The sequence below is a fragment of the Scylla paramamosain genome, chromosome 1 (genome assembly GCF_035594125.1).
Source record: "Scylla paramamosain isolate STU-SP2022 chromosome 1, ASM3559412v1, whole genome shotgun sequence".
Taxonomy (NCBI): domain Eukaryota; kingdom Metazoa; phylum Arthropoda; class Malacostraca; order Decapoda; family Portunidae; genus Scylla; species Scylla paramamosain.
The window spans coordinates 39,341,931-39,365,914 of record NC_087151.1 but is presented as its reverse complement, the minus strand read 5'-3'; positions in this window follow the sequence as shown (position 1 = coordinate 39,365,914).

The window sequence follows — 23,984 nt, the reverse complement described above, 5'->3', positions numbered from 1 at the left end:
TTCGAAGATGATGAAGCTGCATGTTGAAATTAGTCAATAAAAACTTTATGAAGTTAAAAGAGCAATCCAAAAGTTTTAAATGAGATGGAGCGGCTGATATCATTCTACATACGACACTAACCTGTCTTAAATTATATTCTTGTATCAGCTATGTACCTGATTTCTTAAAACCTTAGTGTACTCTATCGTATTAAATCTCCATTCCTTTCGAATTGCCTGCCTCCTTAATAGGAAAAAAACTGAAGACTTAAAAGGAAATAACCCTTCTTAATACACCTGCCTTACGACCTTAAAATACAAAATCAAAGTGCATTAACCATAAGCTGAGCGTATCATTTTTATTTCTACTGTCTGCTTCATTTGTGTGTCGCTATAGAGTTGTGTATGGTGTGAAATACCCACGTGAACATTTCTGTTAATGATTCTTCCAATACGTAGTCAAAGAAAATGTGTGATCTGTATGAATCTTCAGCGCTTCACATCCAGTATTCTCTCTCTCTCTCTCTCTCTCTCTCTCTCTCTCTCTCTCTCTCTCTCTCTCTCTCTCTCTCTCTCTCTCTCTCTCTCTCTCTCTCTCTCTCTCTCTCTCAGTTCTCCTTCACAAATACTCCTCTGCATAACTTTTCTAATATTCTTCCTCCCGTCCTCTGCCTCCTACTCTTTCTCCTCCTCCTCCTCCTCCTCCTCCTCCTCTTCCTCCTCCTCATCATCAACATCGTCCACCACCTCCATAACGTTTCGCCCTCCCTCTCCGGATCGCTCACTCTTTCGCCCTGCTTTTCCTCGTCCCTTCACAGACACACATGCGGTTAATTGACAGGCGCTGCACACCACGAGTTGGCCCAGGTAAACATTTACATCGGAATCAGCGAGGCCGTGATGGCAGGGCGCTGCGGTGTTAAATCTGAGCTGGCTAAACACACACACACACACACACACACACACACACACACACACACACACACACACACACACATACACATACACACACACACATACACATACACAATACACACTTTACTCTTCAAAGGTTTACGAGAGAATGAAAAATTATATAGTGTTTGAATCCTTGGAAGTTTTTTTGTTTTATGTGAAACGAGATACAGACAAGCCTAGGAGGGAAAAGCAGCTTACGTGTGAGTTTTGTGAAGGAAAAATTGAGCATTTGATGACGCGGCAAAATTCGAGGATAGATGTCAGATACATTTATCTTTTCCCTTTTAAGCGTTTAAACGGATTTATCTGTTGTATATTCTCGTCTATTATTTATAACGGTCTATCACTTATTTATCATTTATCTGTCTATGTCTATCTCGTCGCTATATATTTATCTTTCCACACGTCTCCTCTTTGTTCTTCCCCCGTCTATCTCTAACCAAGCACAAAAGACCGAGCGCAGCGCATCCCAGCGATAAAAGCGGCAATCATCAAAAAAGTAAATTTTCGCAAAAGCCAATTTCGCTAAGTAACAGGGAACACACAAACCATTTCATTAAAACGAACTCAGGCTATTTTTTTCTTTTTCCTTTTTTTCTTGTCATGAGCAACAGCAGTGGCCGTGTAGCTTCGTCAACAGCTGGCCAAGGCACCATCACCACCATCATTACCGGCACTACCACCACCACCACCACTACTACCACCTCTCTCTCTCTGCTTCCTCCCACCTTCAGCATTCCACACCGAACACTCATTACCGTTCCTCCTGCCATCATTATCATCATCATTATCTTCATTATCACCACTAGCAGCCATCGCCAGTCCACTACGAGATATAAGAGCAGACATTTCTTTTCCTTTTTTTTTTTTTTTTTTTACCTTTTTTTTCTGGTCTGGAGCTCATCTGTTCTCGTTTGTTGTGGGTAATTTCCCTGCCTGGTCTCCCCGCCTCATTATCTTCAAACTTTGCTCGCAGAACTGGGTGTCATGTATAATAATTTTCGTGTTTGTGAGGTACGAGAAGTCTAAGGTACCGAATATGCACCACATGTTTCTTCACTTCTTTTATTTCTTTACTTTCTTTTTTTTTTTTTACTGAATAACATCCGTGATTTTTCCTTTTGTCTTTCCAGAATTATGTGCAACGTGTAGTTTATTCTTTGTCAGAGGTATTGTATGAGCAAAGTTACACAGTTACTCGTACCTTCAATTTCTCCATGCGTTTTAACTTCACATCAATAGAAGGAAGTGATACAGAAACGATAATACCTTTTTTTTTAACAATCAACAAATGGTTCCTTGTTCACTACTGGCCTACATTTAATATATACAGTGCTTTCTCTCTCTCTCTCTCTCTCTCTCTCTCTCTCTCTCTCTCTCTCTCTCTCTCTCTCTCTCTCTCTCTCTCTCTCTCTCTCTCTCTCTCTCTCTCTCTCACAGACACAATCACACACTCACATTCACATTCACACACACACACACGCACACACACACACACACACACTTGTCTCCTACAATGATCGATAAAGACGCGACTGAGTTAACACAATCGATCTACATATATGCACAGAAGCATAAACTACAGCAGCAACATCTTCCTCATCTCACCCTTATTGTACACGACCGAGCAAAGGACCAGAGTCGGAAAAATGAAGGCCAAAACTCCCGCTAAATGCACTGTAGAAAGAGAAAGTTAGAGTGACAAACATACACAAACATACTAATGATCCGATGCAACTTTTGTAGTGAACTGACCGATCCTCCTCTTGAAACACAGGATCAGGAAGGAAGCGAGAGAAGGAGGTCCAGGAGGAAGGCATGCAAGTCGGACGCTCTCTCTACCTTGCGTGTCGCCCTCACTGCTTCATTATTCACGCCCACGTCTTGGCGAAGGTAATTACGCCAGCGAGCGACTCGCGACGAAGGACCAATAAGAGAATTAGAGAGGAAAGGAGAGGAGAGGAGAAAGGAAGCAAAAGAGGAAGGCACTGAGGAGTATAAAGGTAAGGAAGAGCAACAGGAACATTTGAGAATATAGATGGAGATGATGACGATGATGATGATATGAGAGAGAGAGAGAGAGAGAGAGAGAGAGAGAGAGAGAGAGAGAGAGAGAGAGAGAGAGAGAGAGAGAGAGAGAGAGAGAGAGAGAGAGAGAGAGAGAGAGAGAGAGAGAGAGAGAGAGAGAGAGAGAGAGAGAGAGAGAGGCGCTGGGAAGAGAAAAAAATACGATAAAAGAGTATAAAGAGAAAAAAAAAAAAAAGGAGAGGGGATGGAAGAGTATGGGAGAGCGATGAAAAGAGAGGAGATAAAGAGAATTTGTTTTTAAAGGACAGCTATGAAGATTATAAAGAAATGGAGAAGAGAGAGATGATGGGAAGGCTGAGGGAGAAAGAAGTAGACATACAAAGAAAGAGTAAAAGAAGGTTTTAGAAATAAGAGGATATGGAAGGGAAGACCAGAGAGACGAGAAAGAGAACGCATACTGAAAAAAAAACTGAAGAACTGTAAAAAAATTTTTAAAACTGTAAAAACTGTAAAACTGAAGAACTGTAGGATGAAAGGAAGTGACAGAGGAGCCGGGAAGGGTACTTGAAGGATATGAGGAGGAGGAACCGCTTCTAATACATTACTTTTGCTGCTTTACTTGCCGCCAGATCACCCACCGTCAGTCACCGTCACCAACACTACCACCACTTCCATCACCATAACCATCACCACCACGAACAGGAGCAGCACATTTCAACTGGTCGATGCACACACACACACACACACACACACACACACACACACACACACACACACACACACACACACACACACACACACACACACACACACACACACATGCTCACACACACAAAGGCGCTGCCCTCCCTCCTTCTCTTCATTAAGGTAGTAACGCTGCACAGAGAAAGGTCACTTCCGAATATTCGAGGAGATTCACACCGCCACTGCAACATAGCTCATGTCCAGTACTCGGCGTGACATTCAACAGGAGCTGCGTTGCATGTGTGATAGACAAAAATAAGAGTAATTCAACTCGTGCGTGTAAAGTTGGACTAGAGGAGATAATCAGTGAGGGAGTAATGAGCGGGTATATGCTTTGTATGTGTGAAGGATAAAAATAAGAGTAATTCAGGACACTCATGTAAGGATAAACCAGAGGAGTGAAGGAGTAACGAGTGGGCAAGTGTGAGAGTACAAGAATAGAGTAATTTAGTGCATTCATGTAATTTTGGACCAGAGAAGTGAAAGGGTGAAGGAGTAATGAGTGTGGAGATGTGAGAATAAAAGGATGAGGTGATGTGAAGGTAAATAATAAGTTAATTAAATTTACTGAATAACTGAGTGAGCAGGTTAATTAAGCGAGTGGATTAGTATGGCTTAAAATAAGAACGCTGTGAGTGAGTAATTAGTTGGCTTATTGAGTTGAATGGCAGGCCGTTGACGCTCACTCACAAATTTGCCTTTGAGTGAACTTTATTTTACCTTAAGAGACTTGCTTATTGTAGTGATATGCATTAGAATATTACTGAAAGCAGGGCATGTGTCAATAGTCAATATCCTTTCCCACCGAGCACTTATTTTTCTGAAGCGAAGCCATTCATTAGTACACTTTTTTTTTTTCATATGACATCTTAAACACATTTTCTTTTATCTTTCTTCACTGTCTTCAACAATTATGTAGCTCATAAAACACATTAAACCCTCGTTTTTTCTGATACTCTTTTTTCCCATAACCACTTACATCATTAAACACACTATTTCTTACTACATCACTTAACATAGTTCTGTAGCTTAAAAAGAAATCAGAAATAACTTCCCATACTTCCTATTCTCTGTGCCCATGAAAAATATTCCACAGAGCTCTGAATGTTGACAAAAAAAACGACCATTGCAATAAAATTAATTACACTATTACCGTTTATATCTTGCTGGCCAAAGTGATCCATATTATTGCCTACTACCGCTTCTAATGTTCCCAGGCCAACATCAAAGCCACGTGCGTGCTGATGAATATTCTCTGTCATAGTAATAGAACTACATATCGAATTAGGTCATAAATGGGGCCCCCCTTCATGCTTCTCCTTGCCTTCGTGTCGCGTGTTACCTCTTGTAAGCGTGTTGTATAAGTAAAGGCAATAAGATGGTTGTTAATAAGATACACGTAATGTTGACTCTACTCAGCATGATTCTTATAGTGTACTCAGGTGAACTAGAAGATACATTATCATTATTCTTGCGTGGTGAGGAAAAAGGTTAATGAAAAAACTAGCATGGTTTATGGCGAATTCATAGGTGTTTATAGATAAGATAGTTTTGTTATGCTGAGGGTGCTCTGAAATTGATAGAGTAGCTAAAAAATGAGCAGTGAAGTTTGGAAATGTTGGAGGAAGTCGTTACCCTACAGGGAAATTATAGAGGAAAAGGAAGAGGATGATGATGATAATGGTTGCCAGTTTAGAAATACTCGCAAGTTAACATTGATGCAGCCTGATAGCAATCTACTACTACTTTTGATAGCACCAATATTACTACTTCTACTGCTACTACTACTACTACTGCTACTACTACTGCTACCAGTACTACTATTACTATCACCATGACGAAGGCAATAAGGACACACACGAGAGCAGCACCAAAGCTATAAAGTCAGTCCCAATAAAGAGAATGTCACAAAGTCAACTATTAAACCACCACTGATAGAACGGAATACCTCACTGCTTGGCACACACACACACACACACACACACACACACACCTACATACACCCTCACACACATTTTTATTTTGTGTGGGCAAAAGACTGGCAAACGATTCTATTACTAGTACAGTCCTCCGTGTCACATGAATAATGACACGGCACAATGACAGCCTCCTTTTTTTTTTTACACACTACCAACAATTACAAAATGCACTTCACTTCGTTCACTGGCGGGAAAATTTAAATTATTCACTGAACTGGATCTCATTTCAGAGTTCACCATTAATTCAGGCATTGGTCTAAATCTCTCTCTCTCTCTCTCTCTCTCTCTCTCTCTCTCTCTCTCTCTCTCTCTCTCTCTCTCTCTCTCTCTCTCTCTCTCTCTCTCTCTCACCATATCTCTGCTCTCCTCTCTGGGCCAACTCACTCTTACCTGGAACAAAAATAAAATAGAATTAGTTAAGCTGCCGTGTGAGTTTGATTACTGTGTGTGTGTGTGTGTGTGTGTGTGTGGTAAACATTTCCTTGGCAATTCGGACAGAGTGGAATAAAACAGTGCCATTCGTATCGCTACTCCCCATGTTTCACTCTTGCTTTTAGTTACGCGACAATGAAAAACGAATACAATTCTCATCCCATGCAAACCCTCATGTCTTTTATCAGTCCCATTTAATATGCACGACCAGTACAGGGGAAGAGTTGTGTGTTTGGAGAGAAAAATACTAAAGATAGACCTGCTACGAGCGAGGAAGAGAGGAGGACCAAAGAGAAAGTCCTATAGATGCCCTGAAGTAAGACAAGTGTAATGGGTGTAACAGAAAAACAGAAGATAGAGTAAAATGGAAACGAGTGATGCACTGTGGTGACATCCAACGGGAACAACCCTAAGATCTGTTATTTGACCGTCCTGCATAAAGAATCTAAATATTTTCACTCGTCTCTTTTGGCTGTCTGTCTATTAAGAACATCAGAAAATAAGGGGAGTTGCAAGAAGCCATCAAAGCATACACGTGGCAGTCCCTGTATAAAACATGCATACATATTTCCGTCTATCACAGGACATCCCATTATAACTTCTTTCATTTATTTCATTCTCCGTCTGCCCTGCTTTATTTTACCATTCTTAAGTTGGCAATGCACTACTCTAACTTTTCAGTTCAATCTACCTGCATTACCTGCCTGAATCGCAACTCCTCAGCACCATAACATTGCCACCACCAGAATGTAGGAGCACCACCGCATCATCGCATAGCGCTCGCCACCGTTAATAGCGATGGGCACTCAGCAGCAGCGTTTATTCACGACACCCACCACCACCACCACCATCATCACGGCCACACCACAACACTATCGGATATGGAAATTTAATGGAAATGGAAATACAACTGCGCAAAACATTTCGCTGGTGACAAAATCCTGCAGTTTCTGCACGGATGAAAAAAAAAAAAAGGCAAACAATCCCCACCATGCGAATTTTCGTTCTGTTAGTATGGAAATTAGTGAGCGTTTCTAAATGGGAAATTATTGTTAGAGTGACATAGCAATACCCTGCTGGACACGAAGATTTCTGGTGTGTTTCGCTCTCATACGATAAATGCAGCATCAGAGCAACGTAAACACCACTGCAGCACAACAGAGGCGGCGGCGGCACATCACAAGAGAGGCGCAACAGAACAACAGAACTATCATAACAGCAAAACAGACACAACAGTAATACAGAGACATCACTACATACAGATGACCGCTACAGCATAACAGCGACACGACAGTACCACAACAGAACCACCAATATATCACAACAGAACCACCAGTATATCACTATAGAAGCCCCAGTACATCACAACAGATCGCCAGTACATCACAATAGAACCTCTAGTACATCACAACAACCACCACAACATCACAACAGAGGCACCACCGAAGCACAACAAAAACACCAATCATGACCTTCAGCTCACTCCTCTGTGGCCTAATTTTCCCAAAGGCATCCCTCTCTCTCTCCCTCTCTCCATTGCCCTCTCAATCTCTCGCCCGCATCGCCCCATGAGTGGTGCGGCCAGCGCGGGAAATGTAGGTCAGGCTGATTATCTTAGCGGCAACAATACGGTCAAGTCAGGTCAGCCTCCTCAGCGCTATTCCATCAACCAGGTGATCTTATTTCTTCACACTCTCTCTTATCGCATCACCGGTGTTGGCGTCAGCATTTCGATCACCCCCGACCACCACCACCACCATCATGATTCTTTACTACTATTCACATCACCACTGTCTGCCTCAGCTTTCACTACTGGCGTCAGCAGTGAAATTCAACAGTGAAGGGGATAAAAAAAAAAAAAAAAAAAGAGTGAGCGAAAAATTAAATATAAAAGGGGGAAGTGAGAAAAAAATAATGAGGGTATTTTTTTTTTTTTTTTTTGTCCGCCGGTAAAAACAAAACTAAATTAATTGCGTCATGTTTTGGTGTGTGTGTGTGTGTGTGTGTGTGTGTGTGTGTGTGTGTGTGTGTGTGTGTGTGTGTGTGTGTGTGTGTGTGTGTGTGTGTGTGTGTGTGTGTGTGTGTGTGTGTGTGTGTGTGTGTGTGTGTGTGTGTGTGTGTGTGTGTGTGTGTGTGCCGTTAAATAAACGAAACGAAGCTAAATTGCGTTGTGTTTGTGTGTGTGTGTGTGTATGTGTGTAGGTAGGTAGGTAGGTAGGTAGGTGGGCAGGTAAGGATGAGGGGAAGGGTCGGGCACGCTTTGAAATAATGGTAGTGGCTCCGTTGCGGTGTGAGATTCAATAGGTGGCCGGTTAAATAAAAAAACAAAATTACCCTTTGTCCCCAATAACAGTCAGTGGAGCAAAATATACCGTATGCAGAGAAATGAAGTGTCGGAACTTGCAGGGAAAGAAAAAGGGAAGTGCATTCAAGGGTGTTTTGTGTTGAGTGTGTGACTGCATTTTTTCTTTTTATTGACTTACGGATAAAGAAACAGAAGTGAGTAATGGATACTGACGATAAAATTTATTCGGGGTTTTAAGCTGATTTAACGACGAATTTTTTCAGGTCTTCAGTGAAACGATACGATCTTCTAGTGATAATCTTGTCTATGTAAAATAAAGTAAGAGACGTAGGATCTGCTCGTGATAAACTCGTCTATCTGTGTCATCCAAAGTAAGAAAAGTAGGAGAGTAAAAATGAAGGATTTTTAGTGGCAAGAACCTCCAATTCAATATACTAACGAAGGACATGAACGTGCAATGCCTTCCTGGTCGTTCAGTCGCAGCAGGAACACAGCAGCGATGGACCTGAAACTATAACTCGACGTGACTCGTGTATTGTGTTGTAAAAATTGCCAGCGACGAAAAAAAAGATGCGAGTAGCTTTCATCACCTCGCCTTGTTGGTTTGAAAGATTTTAAGCGTCGGGTGCATAAGAATAGCGAAACACGATGCGGTTTGGGAGCAGTTTGAATTTTCTCACTGCTCTAGGTGGGGATAAAAATGTAAGCGGTCGTAAAGAACAGATTGGAGCGACGCAAGGAGGAAGACAAAGGAAGGTTATCCGGGGCATATCATAATTTGTAGCATGGTTAAAACTTTGCACATAGAAAATAATGGAAGATCGTATTACAGCTGCCGTCGTCATCATCATTATCATCATCATCATCATCATCATCATCACAGCTCCCCGCATGTTGCAAAAATAGCGCAGCATAATTGCATATACAGCGAATTACATATATGAGATGGAATTATGCAAAGTTATTCCGGGCCTTGGGTTGCAGTAGGTCAGGGACGCTGGGAGGATGTGCACTTTGGGTAGTTTGGTAAATATAGGATGGAGGTTGACTGCAAGGGGAGTGAGAATTTACGCGAGTGAAGTTGCAGGAAGGAAGGAAGGAAGGAAGGAAAGCAATTTCAAGGGTTACGAAGAGTGATGAAAAAGGTGAAAGGTGAGATGGGGTGCGTGTAAAGAGCAGAAAGTGAGATTGAGGAAGGTGGGTGAATGGAATGGTAGTGAGGAAGAAAATTTATAAAACTGATACGTTAAAAAAACAGATGTGTGATAATGTAGGATGTAAAGAACAGGAAGAAGAAGCGTAGAGAACGTGATGGCGTGATAGAATGCGGTAAGTAGGGCACACCTCACAAGGTTACATCCACTTTCATATGCAAAACAGCCCCGAGCGTTGCGTGATGGTGGCCAAGTGACGCAGAGGGTGCACATGGTCTCTGATCGCCTTTTGATCGCCTAAGGTTCTAATCCTGGCTGGAGAGCTTACAACCACTGAGGTCTACGTGAACAATACCCACATGACGCTCAATTAACACCAAACGCAAGAAGTATGAAAGTTATTTGGGTTCATTTCAATCCCACAGTAATCAGATCAGGATTCCAATTAATCAGGAACGAGCTGAAGACTGGTTTCAACAACAAAGCAACCTCGTCTTATATACAGCACAGGAGGGTGCCTCGTCTCTACCCCGACTCCAGCCCGATTATTTTCAAAGGTCGCAGAATTATTGGAGCTCTCATGGCTTCTTTTCTCAAGATTGATATGAATTCGCACCTCAATAGGTCTTTAAATTTTGTTGCTCTTGGCTGGTGCCTCTCCTACATAAAATAAAAATAAACACTGCAGAAAACCTCAATAAGTTTACCTATAGCTTCCTAATAGTAGAGATGAGACGTTAAAAATAACATTAAAACAAAAAAATAAACAAATAAACAGATGAATAAGCAATAAAAGAGTCAATCATTGATATTTCATTTTACCTTCAGTCTTCTTTTCCCAAAACATCTAAAAAGGAGGCAATTCTATTTCACTTTTTATTCTCCCTTTCTTTTTTTTTTTTTGTGACAAGGAAAAGTCAATTATCTATCTTTTGTATCTGCAATGCTTTTCTTTTCTCAATACATAAAAAAAGAGCCAGTCCTAGTTTTTTTCCCAGTCTCTTTTTTTATGACACCAAAAAAAGCAATCACACCTAAATAGATTTCTTTCATCTCAGTCTCTTCCTTTATATAAAACCAATAAATATCTCTACAGTTTTCCTTATTTCCGTCTTCTCATGTGGTGTAATCTCTTTATATGCTTTTAAGTCTTCTACTCTCTCTCCTATAGTTTTCTTTTCGACTTTTTATCTATTACAACCCTCTATAGCTTTCTTTCTTTCTCCTAATCTGATTTAATCTTTTATTTGTTTTCTCCTCTTCTACTCTTTCTCCGCCGGTCTCACTCCTCCACAATCTTCTATAGCTATATAGTTTCCTTTCTCTTCTTATCCTGATCAGTTGTAATTCTTTATACATTTCTATCTCTTCTACTCTTACTCCGCCACAAGCCTCTACTTCTTTCTTTTCGTATCCTGATCCGCTGTAGTTCTTTATATATTTCTACATCTACTCTTCCTCCGCCAGTCTTGCTCAGCCACAACCGTCTACTTCCCTTTCTTTTCGTATCCTGATCCGCTGTAATCCTTTATATATTTCCACCCCTTCTACTGTTTCTCCGCCGCATCCCTGGCCGCTTGTCATCAGTCTTCCTCATCCCGCCAGGACTCAGCGCCGCCGTCCCCACATTAAGCAGCCGTCATATAAATCCATCCCTGAGGACACCAAGAGCTCGGTGGCTGGTGATGAGGGACTGAAGGTGGTGGTGGTGGTGGTGGTGGTGGTGGTGGTGATGATGCTAGTAAAGGTGGTAAGAGAGGAGGGGATAAAGCAAGAGGAAAAAAAAAAAAAAAGAGAAAAATGAATAATGCAAATAAGTGGGTTGAACTCTGCAGGCATTCAAGACTCATCACTAACTTGAGGGTAAAAAGAGAGGAGGAGGAGGAGGAGGAGGAGGAAGAGGAGGAAGAGGAGGAGGAGGAGGAGGAAGGATACAAAAGAATACAAAGGACTACAAAGGGAAACATACAGCAACAGACCCTTTGTTCTCCTCTAGACCGTTTGATGAAGGAAATAGACGTCTGAACAAGGATAGGTTGCTATGAAAAGAAAATTAAGTAAGGACGAGGAGGAGGAGGAGGAGGAGGAGGAGGAGGAGGAGGAGGAGGAGGAGGAGGAGGAGGAGGAGGAGGAGGAGGAGGAGGAAGAGGAAAAGGAGAAAGAAGAGCAAGAAGAGAAGAATGAACGAAAGAAGACGAGGCACGCAAGGAAGGTCATTGTACCCTTTCTTGTCTCCAACTTCCTTCGTGCAAGTTACAAGAGAAAAAAAGTTACAGAAAACGAGATGCAATGTAGTATTAGCTTCTTAATCCAATTTACTGCACACTATATGTCCGGCAAGTATTTTCAAGCTTTATTTTCTCTCTCTCTTTCCTTTGACATCAAGAATTGGCACGATATCAAGTAGAAATTAGTTTGATGTTAACAGAGTATGAAGGAGGGAAGGAGGAAAGGAGAGAAAGAGGGAATTGAGGGAGATAGGGAGGGAGAGAAAGAAGAAAGAGAAGAAATGATGGACAATGTGATGACAAGAGACTGGAAGGAGGAGGAGGAGGAGGAGGAGGAAGAGAGAGGGGAAGGAAGAGAGATAAAAGCAATGGAGGAAGAGGAAGGAGGAAGAGAGAGAAGTGGAAGAGAGAAAGGAAGAACACAAGAAAAAATGGGAAAGGCGGAAGTAGTCACGGAAAGATTAAGAGGCCTCCAGGTCATGAAAAAGGTCAACAAAGGTCAACTCTGCAATATCTGACCCTCCAGTCTCTCTTCTTCACCTTTACATTCCACCTTCCTCCCCTTCTCCCTCTCTTCTCCTTTCTTCATTTTCCTTTCTAAAGAGACCACTACCATCTCTCTCTCTCTCTCTCTCTCTCTCTCTCTCTCTCTCTCTCTCTCTCTCTCTCTCTCTCTCTCTCTCTCTCTCTCCACAAGCCGCAGTTCCTCCCTCCACCCACCTCCTGCTTCCCTGACACGACTTTCCGTCTCATATTTACCTCTGCATTAGCTCCGTCAGCCACGAGAGAGAGAGAGAGAGAGAGAGAGAGAGAGAGAGAGAGAGAGAGAGAGAGAGAGAGAGAGAGAGAGAGAGAGAGAGAGAGAGAGAGAGAGAGAGAGAGAGAGAGAGAGAGAGAGAGAGAGAGAGAGAGAGAGGAAGAGAGGAAATAAGAAAGTTGGTCCAGCAGAGGTTGTGAAAGCATTGCTGCACTGAAGCACTTGCTCTCAAAACATTTCTTTCTTCTTCCTTGACTCCCCTCATCCTTGACTCCCCTTCACTTTCCCTCTCTCTCCCCACTCCATCATCCCTCCTCTTCCCCTCACTTTCTCCTCTCTCATCCCTTTCCCTCTTTCCTTTATTCCCTTCTCTCCCTCTTTCTACCTCTCTTTTCCGTCCTCTTGTCCCCATCACTCTCCCTCACTCTTTCCACTCTTCCCCAGCTATCACCCGTCAGTAGAGTGTCCCAGCAGGAGAAACAAGGTCAAAACTGAGGGGACGAGGGCAGGTGAGGGAAGAGCCTCTCGCTAGGGGACGCTGGACGACCTGTCAAGCAAAATAATCCGCCCCTCTTTTTCCTTTGTCCCTCCCGGTCCTCCGCGCAGCCGGGACAGCTCTGCACGGGGTGGTCAGGCCGGGAAAAGGTGCCGCCTTGCCTTTTGTCCCTATCTGGCTATCCATGTGAGGCAGATTTTCGGTACAGTGTCCTCTACCATAAAATTATATATCAATAATAAATAAATATACCATCCCCCTTTGCTGACACCCATGCCCAAACAAAAGGAAAAAATAATATGCGTGGTTTCGATATTTCTTTCTTGAATCGTGAAAAAAGGATATTGTATACAGCACAGAATACCTTCAAGATATCATATTTTTCTGCTTCAGCTGACGTCTTTCCTTCCATTTTCACATAGGAAAAAATAATATATATTTTGCTGCAACAAAAATATTGTTTTGTTGAGTTAAGACAAAATTTAGTTTTGCTGCAATCAACGTCTTTTTAGTATCGCACTTCTCATTCCTACTCAAATAATACACATAAGTACATTTTCCCTCCCTCTCTTACACAGGAAATCAAGGCTAAACTGCAAGAATAGCCTACTGGTAGCGAAAGGAGAGAACCAACCGGGGTAAACTTTGCTGCAATTTCTTAAAGAGAATCACAAGCTTGCACGAGGAGGAGGAGAAAGCGCGGCGGGATTGCACGGAGAGAGAGAAAAAGGAGAACTGCTGCTGTTTGCTTTCTCTTTAGCGGACGACGACTTTCAAAGCAACACACGGCTAAAAACCTGAAGCCACGCCAGCATTCCGTCATAGGAAAAGATAGAAAGAGGAAAGGAGAGGCTGGCGAGAGACGGCTGAGAACGGAGAGGAATGCTAGGAAGAGAAGAGAAGAGAAGAGAAGAGAAGAGAAGAGAAGAGAAGAGAAGAGAAGAGAAGAGAAGAGAAGAGAAGAGAAGAGAAGAGAAGAGAAGAGAAGAGAAGAGAAGAGAAGAGAAGAGAAGAGAAGAGAAGAGAAGAGAAAGAAAGAAAGAAAGAAAGAAAGAAAGAAAGAAAGAAAGAAAGAAAGAAAGAAAGAAAGAAAGAAAGAAAGAAAGAAAGAAAGAAAGAAAGAAAGAGAGAGAGAGAGAGAGAGAGAGAGAGAGAGAGAGAGAGAGAGAGAGAGAGAGAGAGAGAGAGAGAGAGAGAAACTGTATAGAAAAGGAAGGGAAAGAAAAGTTCGCGAGGGAAGGATGAGAATGGAGAAACTGAAGACAGAGAAAGGAAAAAAATGGATGTTGATTAGCGAGAGAGAAAAAAAGAAAAAGGGTGACAACTGACGGAAAAGAAGGCATGGAGAGACAGGATGAAAGAGATGGAGAAGAGAAGCACTACATAATCAAAAAGAAAAGAAGGAGAAGGAGAAGTTGAAGGACAGAAGGAGACAGATTATAAAAGAAAGCTAAAAGACGAGAGAGAGAGAGAGAGAGAGAGAGAGAGAGAGAGAGAGAGAGAGAGAGAGAGAGAGAGAGAGAGAGAGAGAGAGAGAGAGAGAGAGAGAGAGAGTGTCCCTACCATTGATTCCAGTTTCTTTTTCTTCTTCCTACAGAGACTCGCCAACCACTCTCTGATATCCTCTCTCTCTCTCTCTCTCTCTCTCTCTCTCTCTCTCTCTCTCTCTCTCTCTCTTGCCTTCCTCCTCTCTCAGTCCCTTTTTTTCCAGCCTTTTTCTCTTGTTTTTAAAGCTATTTTTCATATACCCTGCTTGGTATTTTTTTTTCCTTCTTCCTCTTTTTTTCTCTTTTCATTTTCGTATATTTGTTCGTTTTTTTTTTTTTTTTTTTTTTGCATGTTGTTTCTCTTTCCTTCATCTTTTGTTTTCCTTTTTTTTTCTCTCTCTCTGCGAGTCTATCTTGTGTGTGCGTTTACTCCCCCACCCCACCTCTCTCTCTCTCTCTCTCTCTCTCTCTCTCTCTCTCTCTCTCTCTCTCTCTCTCTCTCTCTCTCTCTCTCTCTCTTTCACGTAACGTTCATTATTGCCTTCTCGCTTGGCAGATTTCCAACCAAGCCCTTCTGCCTTTCCTCCTCCACCTCCTCCTCCTTCTCTTCCTCTTCCTCCTCCTCCTCCTCCTCCTCCTCCTCCTCCTCCTCCTCTCCTCTTCATCACCACCAACTCCACCAGCAACACTTTAATCTGAGCCTCTTAATTCTACCCAGGCCATCTCCTCTTCCTATACCTCTCTCTCTCTCTCTCTCTCTCTCTCTCTCTCTCTCTCTCTCTCTCTCTCTCTCTCTCTCTCTCTCTCTCTTGCAAGCTGTCAATCCTTTCTTATCCCTCCAGTCTCTCTTTCATCGTTTGCTGTCTTTTATTTTCATCCTCTTCTTCTTCATTCTTGTTTACTTGTTTCCTTATCTCGTCCCCATCCCTCTTATCCCTCTCTCAGTCCTCTTCATTCTTTCTTTTACTCTTGTTATTCTTGTTCCGCTCTTTATTCTCATTCTCCTCCTCTTCCTCCTTCTCTTTCTCTTGTACACGTTCACTCTTCCGCTATTTCCTCTCCCTCTTCCTCCTCTCTTTCATTAGCTCGTTATTTTCACCTCCTCTCTTTGCTCTTCCTCTTCCACTTGGCTATTATTCTCTTCCTCTTATCACTTTTTTTCTGTCTTTTTTTTTATTTTTCACCAAAGTATTCTCTCTCTCTCTCTCTCTCTCTCTCTCTCTCTCTCTCTCTCTCTCTCTCTCTCTCTCTCTCTCTCTCTCTCTCTCTCTCTGCCATGTGTGTTTGTCTTATTGTCTTTTCTCTAACGCTTTTTTTTTTGTTTTTTTGTTATCATCTTTTCTTTTCCTAACTAATCTTCTTCTTCCTCTTCCCTTTACTTTTCTTTCTTCTCTTAGGTATCTTTTCTTCTATCATCCTACTCAGGTTTATTTTTCTCGTTTTCTTTTCTCCATTTTTCTTCCCTCTCTTCTTCATTTCCTTCTCTCTCTCTCTCTCTCTCTCTCTCTCTCTCTCTTTCTTTCTCCCTTCCTCTCACTTATCTTCCCTTCCAAATGTTTTCTCACGTCCACCTCTTTCTGTTCTCTTTTTTCCCCTACCCATTTTCTTCCTTCCTCTCTCTCCCTTTCTGTTTCCTTCTCCCTTTCCGCGACCATTTACCTCCATTCTTTGACCTATCACGGTCCCTGCTCCACCGCCTCCTGCTCCACCTTTTCCTCCTCCTTTTTTTTCCTCAACCACCTTGGTCCACACAACTTCCCCTTTAATGATATTGCATAGATATACTCTCTCTCTCTCTCTCTCTCTCTCTCTCTCTCTCTCTCTCTCTCTCTCTCTCTCTCTCTCTCTCTCTCTCTCTCTCTCTCTCTCTCTCTCTCTTAAAAATTGAGTTTATCATCATTTCCAGCTATGACTTTTGTTTATTTACTTATTCCTTATTGTCATGAAAGGATAAATTAAAAATGAAAAATAAATAAAGAAGATGTGTACTATGACGACGATGATGTTGATGATAAGGAGGAGAATTCTGACGTAGTTCATATATCATTTTCTTATGTTCTTATGTAGTGACTAAACCTGTGTACGTTAATAGTGGTAGTGATGATGGTGGTGGCGATGGTGATGATGATAATACACACATTCACATCTGCTGATTACCGCAGCGGAAGTACAACGACCCAAGGTTGCGTAAAGGATAATCACTCAGCCTCCACGATCTCCTTCACAGTCTGCCCTCAAGGAAAAACTCGCGTCTCGGGTTATGGAGTTGCCTGATTAATGTTTGAAAGACGTCTAATCTCCTTGAGCCAGAAAGATTACTATGTAAAAGAAAAATGTACAAAGGTTATCAATTTTTAGTACTCGCATGGAAAGGGACGTGGGTAAAAATTATCTAAATATTTTACTGGATTCCATTTTTAGTCCGAGATTCTATGGTAGAGAAGGAGGAGGAGGAGGAAGGGATGAAAAAAGAAAGGAAAGAGCGATACTTAATTTTTAGTGTTGGAAGAGGAGAAGGAGGAAGTGTAAAAGAAAGCACAGACACTTCTTTCTAAGTTGTACCAGAGACCTAATGGTGAAGGGCAAGGTGGTGAAGAAAGAGCAGCAGCAGCGCTACTCCATTCTAAGCAGCAGGGGACTCTCTATGGTGAAGGAACATGAAAAAGTCAAGTGATGTTTACTTTTAATGCACAAGATTCTTTACGGTGAAGGAGGGGAAGGTGGAGAAGGAAGAGAAAGACCAATGACAGTAAAATTACAACTACAACGAGGACGAAGGAGACGAAAAAAATAATAGCAACGAAATCCGCTTTTGTCTTTCGTAATACACGAGTCTCTGTAATAAAACTTTAATTCAATGCATTATGATAATTCCATGTTGCGAAACTGGAGTAGTAGCAGTAGTAGTAGTAGTAGTAACGTATCTAAGACCCCAGTGATCATGCTCTCTCTCTCTCTCTCTCATACACACACACACACACAGACACACACACACCTTTTCCTTTCCTTTACTTTCCTTTCCTTCCTTCCTTCTTTCCTTCCTTGTCGCGCACACATACACACACACACACACACACACACACACACACACACACACACACCTTCCTTTCATTTCCCTTTCCTTTCCTTTCCTTTCCTTTCTTTCCTTCCTTCCTTCCTTCCTTCCGTCCTCGTTACACACACACACACACATACACACCACGACACTATTCATCTCATTTCACGTCCAATTTTGTGACATAAACAACGCGCCTCACGTTTTCTCTCGCTACTACCTTGCTTTTCATGCTCGTTTCCCTCAGTGCCTCTTCCTCTCTCCTGTCCACCGGTGACGAGGAAATTAGTCGCTTTATGTCGCAATTATGACTATGAGCTCTTACTTTTTTTCTTTCCTAGACATTTGTATTACTGAGGACGCTTGGGGTGTCTGCCATTCTTTTGCATTCTCACAGCATTATTGTCAAGCTTAGAGGGAAAGGCCAACATGATTCAACATGGAAGAGTCGAGAAGTAAATACAAAGGGAAAATTAAATTAACGTGAGAATTAACTACATTTCAAATTATTCTGACTCTATCGTAGGTATTTTTTTTTTTTTTGACAACAGAATTCAAAAGTAAAATTAAAGTAAGTAAAGAAGCAAAAGGAAAAATTAAGTAAAAAAAAAAAAATAACAAGATGAAAAAAAATATTATATCCAAAAGAATCATCTAAAACTATGCTTCAAAAGGTATCGTGTGTATATGTGCCGATATATTCTCTCAAGGCCTTTGTTGCGCCTAAATTACACGCTTTCCATGAAGAGACTTGCCTGTTAATTTACTTCAAAGGCTTCTATACCACATCACGGCATACAGACGGCTGGCTTCTTCTTATAACGCCTTCCTGTGCATGTATAATCTGCGACTGTATAATATCTTTTTTTTTTTTTTTGTAGGGAAACTTACGTAGAGATTCAGGAAACATTAAGAAGAAAATTAATTATGTAAACTGTCCTTTAAACATGACATCCATCTCTCTCCGCGTATAACAGAGAAGGTTTAAATGCTCTGTAGGGACGCTATGTATAAATGAATGAAAAAAAAAATATTAAATAGAAAGAAAAGAAGGAAACAGTGTCCTTATACTTCCCATTCCTCTCCCTCACTTGGACTCCACGAATTCTACGCACTTTGCTTTGAATAGGAAAGGGAGTCTATTTAACTTGAAGAATATGAAGTCTACGTAGATCTCATGAACTCATTATATACGAATTATGTAGACTCTGATTTGAAGGAAAGGGAGTCTTCGTGGCTGCTCCCCATCTCTCTCTCTCTCTCCCCTTCACTTCATATGTACAAGTTCTAAGCTCTTCAGTTTAACGTAAAGGCCCAAAAATTGCCTCCTGGTTCTTCTTACTGGTTCTTCTTACACCCTGTCAGTCACGGGGAGCGGTATGGTGCAGGATGTGAAAGGGGAGAAATGAAAGGAGCTAGATTTTCATGAATTTTGATGTTTCCAAGTAGCGCAACGGCAACAGTAAAGAGAAAATCAACAATTTTCCTCATTTAAGAAGCTGAAAAAACGCTCCATTCATTCCCTCGACAGTTTTTTTTTTTTTTTAATCTAAGAAGTTGAGGGGAAAGGGTGTCATTAATCTCTCTCTCTCTCCTCTCTCTCTCTCTCTCTCTCTCTCTCTCTCTCTCTCTCTCTCTCTCTCTCTCTCTCTCTCTCGACTCTGGAATAATCAAAACAACTCCCTCCATGTAGAATCTAAAACGCTATCATTCTATCAACCATCAAAGTACAAGAATTATGGCAAAAAAATCTCTTTTGTAACATTCCCTCTTAGTTAAAATCAAAGAAGCACAAGAATAGCACACACAAAAAAAAGCACTTTATCAACCTACAAAGTACAAGATCTACATGTTATATTCCCTCTTACGTAAAATCAAGGTATCAAGGCCTTGCACGTGCGTCTCCTTAAGGGTAAGAGTCCATCAGGGAAGGTGTGGAAACTTGGCAAGGAAGGCAGCGTCAAGGGGTACCAGGCTCGGGGCGAAGTTCACCCATGTGGCAAGCGAAGGTTTATAGGCGAGATACTAATATGGTAGTGATAACAGGGGAGGGTTGCTGGTGTCCGCTTGCACTTTGAAAATCTCGTCCGTTCTTCTCAAGTGGTAAAGATTTTTTTCTTTTTTTCCCGATGGGTGTTTACTTCCGGGTTGTCGATGTGTGTGTGTGTGTGTGTGTGTGTGTGTGTGTGTGTGTGTGTGTGTGTGTGTGTGTGTGTGTGTGTGTGTGTGTGTGTGTGTGTGTGTGTGTGTGTGTGTGTGTGTATCTAGTGAGGAAAGAAGAAAGGAAGAAAGAAAGAAAGAAAGAAAGAGAGAAGGGAAGGAAGGAAGGAAGGAAGGAAGGGAAGGAAGGAAGGAAGGAAGGAAGGAAGGAAGGAAGGAAGGAAGGAAGGAAGGAAGGAAGGAAGAAAGGAAGGAAGGAAGGAAGGAAGGAAGGAAGGAAGGAAGGAAGGAAGGAAGGAAGGAAGGAAGGAAAGGAGTGAGGGGAGGGAGGGAGGGAGGGAGGGAAGAAGGAACGGAAGCAGGGAAGGAAAATAGGAAGAAAGGAAGGAAGGAAGGAAGGAAGGAAGGAAGGAAGGAAGGAAGGAAAGAAAGAAAGAAAGAAAGAACGAACAAGGAACGAACGAACGAACGAACGAACAAACGAACGAAAGAACGAAGGGAGGAAAGGAAAGGGAATGAAAGGAAGGAGAGAGAGAGAGAGAGAGAGAGAGAGAGAGAGAGAGAGGAGAGAGAGAGAGAGAGAGAGAGAGAGAGAGAGAGAGAGAGAGAGAGAGAGAGACGAAGAAAGATGGAAGAGATAACAAGGTAAAACGTCTTGAATTATAAGACACACAGATAAATGAGGGAGATTAGACAAGCGAGACGAGAAACGAACGAACCATCCTTGAGAGGGGAAGGAACACTGATCAGGGAGAGATTAAGGGGAGCAAGAGATAATGAAAGGAAATATCAAGAAGCACATTGGCAGTGTTTACATAATGGAAGATTGGCAGTGAGGTGGGGTGATATGTTGTGTTTGTCACGTTGTAATTAAAATTTGTCGTATTCTAAGGATTTTTATTCACGGTATACGAAGAAAATGGTGATAAGATTATATCATTACTATTGGTGGTGGTGGTGGTAGTAATAGTGGTAGTAATAGTGGTAGTAGTAGTAGTAGTAGTAGTAGTAGCAGTATTAGTATTAGTAGTAGTAGTAGTAGTAGTAGTAGTAGTAGTAGTAGTAGTAGTAGTAGTGGTAGTAGTAGTAGTAGTAGTATCATTATCACAGTCTTATAGTAGTAGTAGTAGTAGTAGTAGTAGTAGTAGTAGTAGTAGTAGTAGTAGTAGTAGTAGTAGTAGTAGTGGTAGTAGTAGTAGTAGTAGTATCATTATCACAGTCTTATAAAAAAGGTACTATCACATTTACGTTATCAAATCTACCACTATAATCCAAGCCAGACAAGATCGTCTAGGCTCCAAAGCCTCTAATGATATAACGAACCAGCGGTAAAACCTGCAAAATATCAAATAAAGATATCATCCTCTTATTTGTGGCCAGTTTCCAGGACTTCGCATGTGTGTGGATGTCACTGACTGAGGGACTTCATATTTTTGCCGAATGCGGGAAAAAGCGAGGGGAATCCACAGGCTTTTTACTGAAGCTATCACGACAGAGGGAGAGGGTGGAGAGGATGAAAAAGGAAGGAGAAGACACCAGTGGCAGGACTGATATACACTGACATTGTAGAGAATCCAGAGTATAGATATGAAAATGTGTCAGTGATATGTCATGTTGTTCTTTAAAGAATAACTGCTGATCGAGAAGTCTTCGTCAGCCAGAAAAGTAAATAGAAATTGAGCCAGAAAATATGTAGACAAAGTGATATAGAGAAGTATATAGAGATTAGACATGGACAGGGACACACACACACACACACACACACACACACACACACACACACACACACACACACACACACACACAGATCCGTTAAAAATAAAAGTGCATGGAAAGGAGGAGGAAAGAGAAAATGGAGCGATATTCTCTGAAACACGATGCAGTTGGCAATAAGAGAGTTGTCGGGCGAGTCTCCAGTAACATCACGGTAATAATGCTTGAGGGAACCCTGCAGCGGGAACTTATATATTTTGCAATTTTCCTCTCCATTAGCAACATATTACTAACTGTAGAAGGTTATGGTGCACTCCGCTTTTAATTTGTTTTTCTTTTCTTCTTTTTCTGTAAATTTCGCAGCATGCAAATGTTTTATTTTTATACAAGGCTAGCCCAGTCGCCCACACCTATCCATCCACACACATACCTAAGTACAAACACACACGTTATTATTACACACAAAGCTAGTACAGTCTCGCCCATACCTTCCTACCCCACACACGCACCTTCAACACACACACACACACACACACACACACACACACACACACACACACACACACACACACACGTTTTCATTACACACACCGCTACCACAGTCACTCACATCCATCCACCCAACACACTTCCTTACACACACACACACATTTTCATTACACACATGGCTAGCACACTCTCACCCATAACCACACACTCCACACACCTATCCACATACAAACACACGCACATGTAACACACCCTTCACTCACACCAACACACCCACATCACACGCCTACCCACAACACACAAACACGTTTTCATTACAAACAAAACTTACGAACACATCGCCTAAACTCCTCTGAACCCATCTCCTCCTCTCTGGTGGATGTGTCCCAAATGAGAAACGAACGCCTGAAGGAGCCTTGCGTTCCTTCAACCACCTGTCTGCGCGAGAAAAGTGAGTGGAGAGGCAGTTACCGAGAAAGTATATCATTCCCACGCACCTGCTAGAGCCACTTGGCTGAGGTAAACGTGCCTGGCCGTTCCTTCTCGCTCACAAGAGACAGTAGTGCGTCACATGGATAGTCTGGTGATGCTTGCAGTGCAGGAGTATACTATAAGACAGGACGGGGAAAAAGCATTGGTCCAGTGATGTTTCCAGTAAGGAAGTACATGACAAAACAGGACAGGTGGATAAAACGCTGCCGTGAAGAGCGTGCAAGACAAATGTGCACGACACTAAGAACTCACAGATGACAGCCTGCAATCACCACCCGCCTAGTTTCTCCTGGCGGGCAACAGTATCCTCACGGGCGGTGCTTCTCAAAGCTGCCTCTCTTACAAGTCAAGGAAACCACGTCGACGCTTTAATCAACTACCCAAAAAAGATCGTACAGGATTTTTTTATATTAACGAACACCTTGCAGGGCCTCTTCAAGCTCCACAAAGAAAACCAAGAGCCACCCACTCACTCTTTGAAGACGAGAAGAAAGGGGTGAGATAATAATCTTACAACTCTGTGGGAGGGGAGGAGGTAATGAATATAGACTGGACGGTGGATGAAAAGTCGCAAGCTGCTATAGAAACACGATAGGTCCTTTATGTTTGAGCTACGTGGCCTGTGCTGGGGAGGAGGAGTTGAGAGTTGCAGATGGGACACAAGGAGATAGCTGGGAGTGGAAAGTGGAAAGGCATATAATCTATGTTTCTATAATTTGAACTACGTATAAAAAAAACATCTTTCAAGATCTAACTCCCCTCGTGACTTCTGGCATCTAGCCAAAAACATCTCCGATAACTTTGCTTCTTCTTCTTTCCCTCCTTTATTTTCAACCAGATGGCACCACTGCTATCACATCTATATCTAAAGCTGAACTCTTCGCTCAAACCTTTGCTAAAAACGCTACCTTGGATGATTCAGGGGCTTGTTCCTCCCTCTCCTCCACCCTCTGACTACTTCATGCTACCTAGTAAAATTCTTCGCAATCATGTTTTCCATGCCCTTGCTGGCCTAAACCCTCGGAAGGCTTATGGACCTGATGGGGTTCCTCCTATTGTTCTCCGAAACTGTGCCTCCGGTGCTTGCACCTTGCCTAGTCAAACTCTTTCAACTCTGTCTGTCAACATCTACCTTTCCTTTTTGCTGGAAGTTTTGCCTACATTCAGCCTGTTCCTAAAAAGGGTGGCCGTTCTAATCCGTTCAAACTACCGTCCTATTGCTTTAATTTCCTGCCTATCTAAAGTTTTTTGAATCTTTCCTCAACAGGAAGATTCTTAAACATCTATCACTTCACAACTTTCTATCTGATCGCCAGAATGGGTTCCGTCTTCTTGCCCTATCCACTCCTACGCTGATGATACCACCCTGCATTTTTCCACGTCTTTTCACAGACGTCCAAACCCTTCATGAAGTAAACAGTCCACGTAGGGAAGCCACAGAACGCCTGACTTATAATCTATCTAAAATTTCTGATTGGGGGCAGAGCATACTTGGTATTGTTCGATGCCTCAAAAACTCAATTCCTCCA